Consider the following 13,101-nt stretch of genomic DNA (forward strand, 5'->3'; position numbering starts at 1 on the left):
ACAAAGCGGGGGGGGCATGTTGAAAACCCTTGGTCTAGGTAACAGTGAGCTCTGCCTACTCCTCTTAGTATGGAAGACATCATGCATTGAGAGCAGCTTGGCCCTGATGCCAGTCCAAAGGGAACCCTTTTAAACCTTAACAGTTCCTCATGGGTGAGTTATGTTAGTGATGTTAGGTCCCTACTCTCTTCATGGGGGAGCACCTGGTAGTATGCGCTCTGTAAGTCCAGTGTTGAAAATACTGTTCCTCCCTGTAGTTCAGAAAAAGTTTCCTCAATATGTGGGAGAGGAAAATTATCCATTACAATGGCCTTATTTGGTTCTCTCAAGCCCATGCATATCCATATTTCCTTTCCTTCCTTCCTTGGTGTCATAACAATGAGAGAAACCCATTCAGATAACTCAGTGGGCTCTATGATGTCTTGCATCTGAGGTTTTTCCAACTCTGCACTTCTCACTGCAAACGGTAGGTGGCGCAGTTTCTGTTCTGGCACCACATCTGGGCAGACTTTTATTTTGTGTACAAAGTAAGGTAATGCCTGTTTTCCCCTGCCACCAGTGAGTCGGTTGCCCAGGCTGCAGAGGATGTTGTAGTTTTTACCTCTCCATTAACTACATTCATCTCGATCTAAGCAAATAAGTCTCATCCTAATATTGCAGTACCATGCTGTGTCACATATTTCCCCCTGAGTGGTATGGTTGTTGAATGACTGTTAAAGAATTTGGCTGCCCCCATAACTCTTCAGTTTTAATGCAGGCTTCCATAGTCGTGCATTTGAGAACAGTTCATAGCACAACAAGTAAGGGAGGATTGACGCTCCCGATCCTGTATCCAACATGAGCTTCACCTCCCTTTCACTGTCACCTGAGCCAATATGCACTTTATTCTGTCCATATTCTGCTCTGAATCAACCTTTAACACAGTCACTTCAGGCACAACTTCGATATCTGCATTTTCGTGTATCTCATACACATTTTTAGGCCCCCTGTATACTTTGGCAAAATGACTCATTTTCTTGCAATTATTGCAGTGTACCATTTTCGCAGGGCAACTTGGATAATGAGCTTTGTGATCTGGCGATCCGCATCTGTAGCACACCATTTGTAATGTGTTTTGGATCCTCATGGGTGTGGTTCTCGTTCCTCTGGCCTGATCTGTCCTGTGGATGTCAAGCAGCCGAAGTAACTGCCTAAACAGCGGTCGTTGACACCGTTATTGTGCCCCTATCCATTATCTTCTCGTCTGCCGACACAGATTCAGATAAACTAGCAATCGAAATTGCCTTCTCCAGTGTAAGAGGCACCTTCAGCAGCAATCATTCTCTGGTACGATTGGAGTTTGCTTTTTCCACCAGCTGATCCCTGATCATTTCTGAAAGACTAAACAGGGCTAAACCAAAACCTGACCAAAAGACGGGGGAAACAAGAGAAACAGGGAAACAGAACACAGACCTGACACTAGGGGGAGTCAACGAGATGAAAAAAGGGGACCGAGAGGGACCAGAGCGTGACACTATCATTTACACAGAGTGTCATTTATCCAGTCTGTCACTTGCACAAACTCATTGATCCATACTGTCACTTACACAGACTATTATTTGTCCAAACTGTCATTTATACAGTCTGTCATTTACACTGACTATCATTTACACAGAATGTCATTTATACAGACTGCCATTTACAATCCTGTCGTTAGTCTGTCATTTACTTAGACAGTTGTTTTCAGAGACACACACTGTCATTTATCCAGACTGTCATTCACACAAATACAGATTTAGTATCTCCAATTCACCTGACTTGCATGTCTTTGGACTGTGGGAGAAAAGTGGAGTTCCTGGAGGAAACCCACACAGCCACGGGGAGAACATGCAGCATGGCCGCCTGGGACCTTCTTGCTGTGAGGCGTCAGTCAGTGCTACCCACTACACCATCATGCTCCCTTTTGCTTTAACATTTAGTTCTAAAAGCAGAAATATTTTTCCTGACATTAACTTCATTTACAATTTAGCTTAAAAACTTCGATGGCTTTAGTTATCTAGCTAGCAAAATATTTCATTATAGCCTAACATTAAATCTGTTGTTATCATTTTGCTTAGAATTTAAGAATGTTAACCAGCAGTTAATGTAAATGTGATATGGTAGCGTTAAGGCTTGTACGCTTACTGTAGCACCAAATAAAGATGCAATGTTTCTAAAGCAAGTGGGTGTTCTATTCGCTAACATTCTGCTTCTTTTGGGCAAAATGACAGTAATGTATAGAATCAAGGTTAACATTATAGTGTCTACATGCAAAACTGTTAGAACTAATGATAGATGGACTGGCTCTTTAGCTTTGAGCCAGCGGGGTATATTGGCCAGCTAACTGCTTGTAAGTTAATAATGCAGCGTAATATAATTAATTCTCTTTGCATTACATGTTTTACTGTTTGTTAAAATTACCTTAATGTTTAGGTATTTGAATTCTGAATGTTTGTATCTTTCAGGTGGGGGAATTAAAACCACATGCTTTGTAAGTTTTGCAGTTTTACTGCAGACAAAGACAAACTCATCAGAAACAACCAGCTTCATCACAGGAGACCTCATCATGTGTGTTAATTCCGACTGTGTTTTTGTCTTCAAAATGCAAGGAGCTTTAAAATCTCATCTTTCAATATACCATCGCAAAAGTGTACCTGTCAATCATAAATCTCCTTTCAAATGTGTATATTGCTATTTTCAAGAGATATGTTCTGAAACAGATGTTTTAAAACATCTTAGAAATCACCTTAAACTTCAGAAAACAATTCGATGTCCTTTTTTGATTGTGAATTTAAAACATATAGCTATAGAGATGGCGGAGCTCTGAGAACATCGCGAGACAGCGGGTGAGACTGAACATGGCAGCGACCCTCTTCTAAACTCCTAGCAAACTGAAACACTGCAGCCAAACTTCAACCCCGGTTATTCTCATTACTCCATTGCCAACACTGAATCGTCCAACTCTTCAACCCTGGAAAACCTGTTCACATTCATCGACGATTACTTCTACAACCTGTCCATAATGGCAACGAAACCCAGCAAAAAACAACCGAGACCAGACTGGTCTACCGAGACGGAGGAAGAAACAACCACAATCGAGGTCAGTGTACTGCGCTCCATCAACAATAGACTCTCAATATTGGAATTATTACACGCAGACATCAAAGAGCTGAAATCCAGTCTCGAATTTTCTCAAATACAAATTGAAACGCTACAAAAAGAAAACAACGAACTAAAAGGAACCGTCAAAATTCTAGACACTCAAATTACTAACCTTGTGAACGAAAACAAAGCAATGAAAGACACAGTCTTGGATCTCCAGTGCCGCAGCATGCGCGACAATCTGATTTTTTCCGGAAATCCAGAACGAACGCCAAACAATCCACCAATCCACCAATCCAGCCGCCATCAAACAATTCATACAGTCAGCCCTGAAACTACCACCAGATACAGTTAACAACATAACGTTTCACAGAGTTCACCGCCTCGGCGCAAAACACACCAGCAATGACAGACCAAGAGCCATCGTCGCAAAATTCGAACATTACAAACAAAAAGAACTCGTTAAAAGCAAAGGAAATGAACTGAAAGGGACAAGTTACGGCCTCAACGACCAATTCCCTAGAGAAATACAAGAAAGAAGAAAAAAACTTCTCCCGATCTTGAAGCAATTTCGGGAGAAGGGAAGACGAGCGGCTTTATCTGTGGACAAGCTGTACATCGACGGGAAACTCTATCAAGATCGCAACATCACCACTTGGCTTTAGTCATCCAATTCGTAACGTGGAACATCCGTGGGATTAGTTCGCAAGCAAAGAAAACTAAAATTATAAACCATCTGATTAAATTACAAGCAGACATATGCCTTTTACAAGAAACTCACATAACAGAATCCGAAGATCAGAAATTGAAAACTCCACAATTTACCCAAGTATACTCATCAACTTACAACTCCAAGAAAAGATTCGTCTCAATTTTAATAAACAAAAAAGTTCAATTAATCCATAATACCACTGTTGTATAAAAGGGCCATCAGTTGAGAACCTCTGCCTCAGAAGACAGTGCTTAAATGGTTGTCCAAGGAAAGTATAACTCAGATTTATATACACTTACATAATTTCATCAAGTAATCATGTAACATCACCATCTATATTCAGTCCGTTAACCCTCTCAGTATTTTTCCCATTAAACACAAGTCCTTTCAGTCAGTTTAATCATTTCACACTACCAATTTCAACACGTTAGATAACCAATGCACTGTGCAAGTTCTGTGTTTTTCCATCAGGCTGGCAGAGCTCCCCCTCCCCCCGATGCACCCCAAAGTCAACAAGTTGCACCCATAAACTTCTCGTCCAGGTCAGGATTAGCCAGCTGACCTGTCCATCCAGGCTGCCCTCTGACCTTACGACCAATAGGGTTAAAGATACAGGTCAGCATATATAAGACTCGCATCCCCCCCGATCGTCAGATCAACCCCCACTCCGGCGAGAAGAAGTCAAAACCTGGACAGTTTACGTTTATGCGGTGTGCGTCAGTGACGATTCAACCACACACACACCCACACACAAATATACACCCAAACCAGACCATACCAACCAAACCCCCTTTTTTGTAAGTTCAAGTGTGCTCATGTCGTGCTGTGCGTTTTAATAAATATAAAAAACCCAAATTGGATGCTTGGATTGTGTTCTGACCGACACCCCACGGTGACAGCAAGGTCCCTGAAACAGCGCAAAGGCACAGTGACACAGGGAGCAGCACACCTAACACTGCACTCTCAGTCACCCTCCTTTTCAACTGTCACTGACCCTGAAGGACGATATGTTATCATCAACGCCACCATTAACAACAACTACACTAATGCTAATATATATGGACCCAACACTGATGACCCTGCTTTCTTCCACACATTTTTCGACTCACTATCTAATTTATCAGATTCTACAGTCGTAATTGGAGGTGACTTTAATACAGTTATTAATCCCACTTTGGAAAGATTTTCTACAACAGCTAATTCCAGAAACTGGCACTCCACTGAAATATTAAAACAGTACATGAATGACTTTGGTCTTGGCGATAGTTGGCGACTGAAAAACCCATCACTCAAAGAATACTCACATTTTTCCCCACCCCATCAGTCTTTCTCTCGTATTGACTTTTTTCTCACCAGTAAATTGATTATATCCGACATTGCAGATCCCAAAATTCATCCCATCATAATCAGCGATCATGCTCCTGTATCATTTAATCTAATCACCAAACAAGTCAAACAACCTATATCCAGATGGAGATTTAACACTTCCTTGCTTAAAGATCCTGACTTTAATACATTTTTCATAAAAGAGTGGGCATCCTTCATGGAAACTAATGACTCTCTGGAAATCTCATCTACCCTACTTTAGGAAACAGCGAAAGCAGTATTGAGAGGAAGAATTATATCATACTCATCATACAAGAAAAAAAAGGAACGAGAACATGAAAATATTCTTGAGCAAAAAATTAAAGCACTGACTAACACACATGCTAAAAACCCCACAGAGCAAATTCAAAAGGAACTGACAGAAACTAAATCACAGCTCAACCATATCATAAACAAAAAACCCCAATTCCCGATACAAAGACTCAGACATGATCACTTTGAACATAATAACAAATCAGGAAAATATCTGGTAAATCAACTCAAACGAAATAAAGAAAAATCATTTATACCAGCTATAAAGAATTCCATAGGAAACACTATGCAGTCACCCCAAGACATAAATGACGCATTCAGAGAGTTCTACAACAAATTATATACACCTGACAAAGAACCCAATTTAATAGATATTAACACCTTCCTCAGTAATATAGAACTTCCCCGACTTAATAAGGAACAAGCAGATGAACTGGACACACCAATAACACCTAATGAACTCCACAAAGCAGTTAATAAGATGCCAAACAATAAAGCTCCAGGACCTGACAGCTTTCCTGCCGAATTTTATAAACATTTTTGGAATACAGTCTCACCACTGTTGCACAGAATGGTACTCAATATTAAACAAAACTCAGCAATCCCACCTCACATGAACACTGCCCTCATCTCAGCACTACTGAAACCTGAAAAAGACCCAACTCTCTGTTCCAGCTACCGCCCCTTATCGCTCATCAACACAGATATCAAAATCATCAGCAAAGCACTAGCCACCCGAATTGAAACTGTCATCCCATCATTAATCCACTCAGATCAAACTGGCTTCATTAAAGGAAGACACTCTTCAAACAATATGCGCAGATTACTTAATCTAATTAATGTATCAAAACAAAACAAATTGAAAACAATAATAGTATCATTAGATGCAGAAAAAGCTTTTGATAGAGTAAACTGGAAATTCTTACTTGCAACACTACACAGACTTGGTTTCGGAGAGTCATTCCTCCAGTGGATACGAATTCTGTACAGTTCACCAATGGCCACAGTTGTTACTAATGGGTTAACATCACAGAGCTTCACACTGCACAGGGGAACCAGACAAGGATGCCCACTCTCTCCATCGCTTTTTGCCTTATTCATCGAACCTCTCGCTGCTGCAATACATCAAAACAACAACATTAAAGGAATCCAAACCCTCCACACTCACCACAAGATTAGTCTTTATGCAGATGATGTATTGCTTTATTTACAAGAACCACCTAACTCTCTACAAGAAGCCATCAAGGTTATTAACTCATTCTCCGAGCTCTCAGACTACGCTATAAATTGGACCAAATCAACAATTCTACCTGTATGTGGTGATGATTGGAATGCTGCAGCTCAAAACCCACCTCTTCCCATTCTTACTGGAAACATTAAGTATCTGGGAATTAACATCTCCACCAGACTGTCAGAGTTGTTCCACCTAAACTTCACCCCATTAATAAAAACAGTAGAAGACGACTTAAACCGCTGGATAAATTTACCTCTCTCATTAATTGGCAGAATAGCAACTGTAAAAATGATCATATTACCAAAAATCAATTACCTTTTCACAATGATTCCAACCCAGCCCACCACTAAATGGTTCAACTCATTAAACTCCATAACAAGCAAATTCTACTGGAAAAATAAAACACCGCGAATCAAACTGGCCACATTACAGAAACACAAAACTCAAGGAGGATTAGAAGCCCCAAACTTCCAAAATTACTATCTGGCAAATCAGCTACAATATATCACCAATTGGATTTACCCAAACCAGCAGAACAACTTATGGTTAGAAATAGAACAATCAGAATGTAAAGAAATATCAATATCTGACCTCCCGTTTCTCAGCAACAAGATAAAACACCATAACGGCTTTAATAACACAGTAATTTCAACAACTCTGACAGCCTGGTGGAAAATTAACAAAATCTTCAAATCTGAAATGAAACCCTGTAAATACACTCCAATTTGGCACAACCCTGACTTTCTACTCAACAAGACACCACTTATCTTCAACACATGGAAACAAAGGGGTATCACGCACCTCCACCATCTTTTCCAGAATAACATATTCAGCACTTTTCAACATCTGGTCCAAACCTACAACATAGGGAAAGAACAATATCTTCAATACCTTCAATTAAAGTCTATTTTAAAATCCAAAATCAGTTTATCAAATAAGTTCAAGTTTATTTAGAGCCCAATATCACTGTTTACAGTCTCAAAGGGCTTTACAGGCCACAACAGTTAAATCAAAATATGACGGCACCCCCTGACTTAATCCTCATGGCGGGCAAGAAAAAACTCCCCAAAAACCCAAGAGGGAAAATGGGAAAATGGGAGAAATCTTGAGGAGGACCACAGAGAGAGGAGACCCCTCCTTAGTCAGACAGGTGTGCAATAGGTGCCGACCACGTGGGCAGTTACAACTGAAAGTAAATTGGGGCATGAACAAAGGGGATGGTGATGTAGACAGGAGGCTGACGGGGGATGGAAGATGATAACACCAGGATGGATCAGTCCACAGGGCGGGAGGAGTCAGGATCACTGGTGTCTCAGGAGTAGCATGTGTGGCTCGACAGAGAGAGAGAGAGAGAGAGAGAGAGGGAGAGAGAGAGAGAGAGAGAGAGAGAGAGAGAGAGAGAGCGAGAGAGAGAGGCACATTGTTAGATGTTCATTTCCACATAATGGTTAAGGTAAATATACATCGTGTGCCGAGTGCAGGCAGGGACTCCAGCAAGACTAACTAGTACAGCATAGCTAAAAGGGAGAGCTAGAAGGTAATATGGACATGATGGCACTCTGGGACACAAGGCGGCCACCCACTCCACAGTCAACAAACCTGAGTGAACATGTTAAAGTGGGGGGGGCGAAATAACAACTTACTACCTCCCCCACTTGTAGAAGAAATCAAAAAATAACCAACCAGAAGAAAATTCTTTCAAAATTATACAAACTAATATCCACCACAGACTCAACAATCTCCATTCCAATTAAAGCATGGGAAAAAGACCTATCACTTACATCTGATACTGAATTCTGGACCCAAATCTGCAGAAACACCTTTACAATGAAAAAAAAAATACCAACCTACAACTCATACAGTACAAGGTAATACACAGAGCACACATCACTCAGCACAGGATGTATAAAATGGGACTCACAGACTATGACACATGCTCACACTGCTCACTAAACATCCCAGATAATTATCTCCACTCAACCTGGCTATGCCCCCCAACTCAACATTTCTGGCAACAAGTCATTGACAAAATTTCTCTTATTATGAGCTGTAGCATTCCACTATCACCATCCCTCTGTCTACTCGGAGATCTCTCAGTAATTAAACCACCAATCCAGAACCCAGAAACTATACTCATCGCCTTAACTATCGCCAAGAAAACAATCCTCCTAAACTGGAAAACTAGGAATACATTAAGCATCACACAATGGTTAAACCTCCTCAAAGATTATATATCCATGGAACAAATTTCATCCCAGAAATCTCACACTTTGAAAACATTTGGGGTTCTTTTATGAGTTCACTAGACTTCCCTATTAACTAACTCCACCAACACCAACACCAACACAAACACACACACACACACACACACATTACAGTCCCCCTACGAAATCTTACGTCCTCCCTTTCATCATCTTGCACTCGGATCTCGTACCTCCCACATCCACACACATACTTCCCCATTACTTCCACACAACCCATTGTATGCAATACTTGGTCTTGTCTTGTTATGTCAGTCTGTCTGTCCGTCCACCTGCTTAGTTTTGTCATGTCCCATTATGGCCAGTGATGTCAGTCTGTTAGTCTGTTTGTCTGTCTGTCTGCCAGCTTAGTCTTGTCATGTCTTGTCATGCTTGTGTTTTTATGTGCCTGACTGTCCTTTTGCTTGTTGTTGGTGGTGGAGGGCCAAAAAATAAATAAATAAATAAATAAAACATATAGCTATTCAACCCTCAGCTCGCATAGAAGCAGAAATCACAAAAAAATATAAAGTAAAAGACTTCAGAGCTGTGATTCAGTGACATTCCCCACAGAATACTCTGACAAAGTCAACAAACCTAAGATCATTCCCATAGCAACTCTTTCAAAAGGGTCTATTTGGGGAAATGCTCACGAGAATTGGTCGTTGTTGCGACTGCTTTCTCTCGTGATTGGTGGCAGTGTTCCAGTGAGCGAACCATTATGGGAAATACTGATGGATCTGAAAGAGATACATTATGTTACTTAGTCATTTAAGCTGTCAGATCACTGCTTACTATTTACAGGCACATTTCCTAACTTTGTCTTAAAAACGAAAAATCATGTTATTAAGCATCACAGACACCTCATACGCTGTGCGGACCATGCAATTTGAAACTAAGCATGGTCTCTTCACAAAAGTTGCCTGTAATGCACATAATATGATGAATGTGCTGCTTTTTTTAGCTACAAAGCATCAGCAGTTGATGGCATACCATTTGGATGGGCAAAGTCTCTTTAAGTCTGACCTTAACATTGAGAAATTAAAAGCTGTTCAGATGTCATTTTTGGACATTGCACGGAGATCTGCCTTAAGAAAATTGACACATGTTGACACCATCTCTATCTCTAGTAAAGTTCAACTATTTGTGACAGAATATGCTCAAGACATGATTATCAAAGCTGGGCATTGCTGTACACAGCCAGAGTTTTTCAAGATATTGAGCATCGTAGTCTATTCTGACAAAGTATCATTCCTGTCAAAAAAGCTCACAGCCTGGTGCTTATAGGTCTTTTGCACTTTAGGACAGCAACTATGGTGAGGTGATTGTTCTTGATGCTGATAACTTTAATGATTAATATCCTTTGACAGCTTATTCTGTTGGAGGAAAGCTCTGGGTGATGCCAACACTCATGTTCACTAGAGAAAATGATAAGTGTTTTTTAGATTGTTTTAACCTCATAACTGATCAACAGGTCATGATGGGGCATTTCAGGTTAACAAAAAATGCCTTATGTTTCACCTTGTTTCACAGGCACTGCTGCTCCGCATTGTGATCTCTACTAATGAAGCATGGCGTGTTCAGCTTTCCCAAGTGCCAGAGTCAGTGGATGCCCTCACTGATGTTATAAAAGAAAAACTACAGCTTCAAGGAGATTTGTTACAGTCTGAGGACCCTGATTTCCAAAATGCATTTTGCAATTTGTCAGAGATCTCAGAATTACCCCATGATTGTGCAGTCCTACACACCAGTTGGAAAAGTACATCCCAACCTGAAGAATATGATTGTTATTCCCTTGGGTCCATATTGTCTCTGGACACTGCAAGCCTAAGGTCCTCAGGAGGCCCTTCATACAGCCCCTCACCCACCATCTCAAGGTATTTACGCAGTGTATCAGAGTGGCCTTCTCCATTTCCTATCCCCACTCTGTCTCATGATGTTGAACTTAAGTTAAGAAAAGGGAATGAGTCTTATGAAAAGACCACAATAGGCAGTGATGTGACAAGAGACATAAAGATGGAAACTCTGGACAAAATTGCTCAAGTAGCTTTTGACATAAAGGCTTAACCTGATCATCATGAACTTGAATCCATTGCTTCTTCTTTGATTTGCAAGTACCCTTGCCTCAAAGAGCCTGGTAAGGCAAGGGTTATGAGGGATGGCTGGTCAGCATTAAGAACATGCTCAACAGTATCCGAGCAAAGCTGCAAGAGGCAGGTTTTCAATGAAGTCTCTGTAAATGTAGCAGGTTAGGCTTTCCTCCCCCTTCCCTGCTCCTTTAATTGTCTCCATTCTGGCATTGGCTGATTAGTAGGCCTCTTAATCACTGGGCGGTCCCCTCTAGCATTATATCTAGGCAGGTGACTGTTTCCTGGGTGAACATCTCTGCCTCTTCTGCTGAACCTGGCTTCTGTGTTGGCGGTGTGGTCTGGAATTTAGGTTGGCTGTTTCAGTTGTTGCTTTCTCATTTGCATCTCCAATGATTTGAAGGTATGCTCTTGTTTTTCTCTGTGTATTGTGCGCCAAGGGCATGAGTAATGTTACATCTGCTTTTTTGTAGCATACTTGGGTTGTGCTGTTGATACAAAGTAGTGTTCTGTTCTGAGGCAGCTTTGGTTTAAGGTATGTCTGCTAAATTGTTAGCCTCATTCCATCTCCCTTTTTTTGGCTTGGAAGTAATGCGGTTCTCTCTGCTCTAGCCCTCAGTGTCATTTCTGTGGGCTGTGGCTTTTGCCGCTCATGATTTCCCTGTTGGGGAAGCTGTGTTGGATGGGACGTTCTTTTTAGCTAGATTTTGACTCTCTTGATCCCAATGTTTGTTTGGTTTAACTTAAGTGTGGGTTTGTTATGATTACTGTCACACTGGATTGTTATTGTGTGGATTACACCAAATTTGGACTGAGGATCAAGGTGAGTAGAAACTGCTGAGGTTAATTGGCGGTCTTCTCAACATTTGGAGTGAGCTCTGCAGCACTGTGGGCAATTTTGCTTTCAAAACACTTTAAAACAGGTGACACATCTAAGTTTCTACATTTACATTGCAAGTTTAAATGTAGTTAGTTCAGAAAGCTAGAAGATGCAAGAGATTTACTTGAATTTTCTCTAAAAGGAAAAAAATCACCAAAAAGGCTTCTGATTACTTTTAATTATTAAACTGATGGTATGAATGAAATATAACTTACCACTTGTCTCTGACAACTTTTTAAGTAAGGTAGAAAAATGTTTTTAAAACCATGCCTCTTTACTGCAAAGTGTTCCCTCTACAGGATCTGGAAATTTACAGCAAGAAGTTAACTAATATTTATATATATATATATATTGGCCCAATCTGACACCCGCCGTGTGATTAAACTGCAGCAAACTCCTGGGGTGAAGCTGGCATTGTCCAATGGAGTGTGGACCTAGGATGGAGTGATTCAGGGCAATGTGAGTCCAGGCCATGGCTGCAATGTAACCAATCTGTCTCTTGTTATTTATTTTCTGAATGAGCACAGTAAACTAGGACCATGGTAGTATTAACACAGCCAACAACAATATGGCAATAGTGAAATTCCTAAAGATACAAATGAGATCTACATGCCTATATTTGGTATTAATGAATGCTAATCAGAAAAGCCTGTTGTGCTGACATAGCAGCATATACATTTGATAAAGACTTTTCAAGAAAATAAGACACATTGGAACTCAAAAGTTCCATGTATTCATTAGCAAAAACTTGAAACTAAATAGAAAATAAGAGCTAAACATGGCACTCAGATGATGCAATTGAATGCATGAAAATTACATTGCATCAAAACCAATGTGAAGTCTGGCAGTTTTATCAGCTAGTTTTGGTGTTAGAAGGAAGGCAACTGGCTCTCTTGCATTTTGTCCACCATTGCACTTCAGTGGAGAGATTTTTGGTAATTCACAATCTTCCTGTATCCATAACAAAGTTTCTTTCTATAAACTGAGGTAAAAACAAATAGACTGCCTCTTTCCACAGACTGCTTCTCTGCTGTGATGGCCCCAGACAGCTGTCCACTGAACATTAGATCAGTTATAGCAGCTTCTATCTGCTTTTGAATTGCATTTTAAAACGTACTTTATAAGCTTACTTTTTTTTTTTTTTTTTTTTTAAAGGTTCAACCACAATCTTTTTTTCTGCTGTTCTATTT

The sequence above is a fragment of the Chanos chanos genome, chromosome 8 (assembly GCF_902362185.1).
Source record: "Chanos chanos chromosome 8, fChaCha1.1, whole genome shotgun sequence".
In the NCBI taxonomy this organism is placed as follows: domain Eukaryota; kingdom Metazoa; phylum Chordata; class Actinopteri; order Gonorynchiformes; family Chanidae; genus Chanos; species Chanos chanos.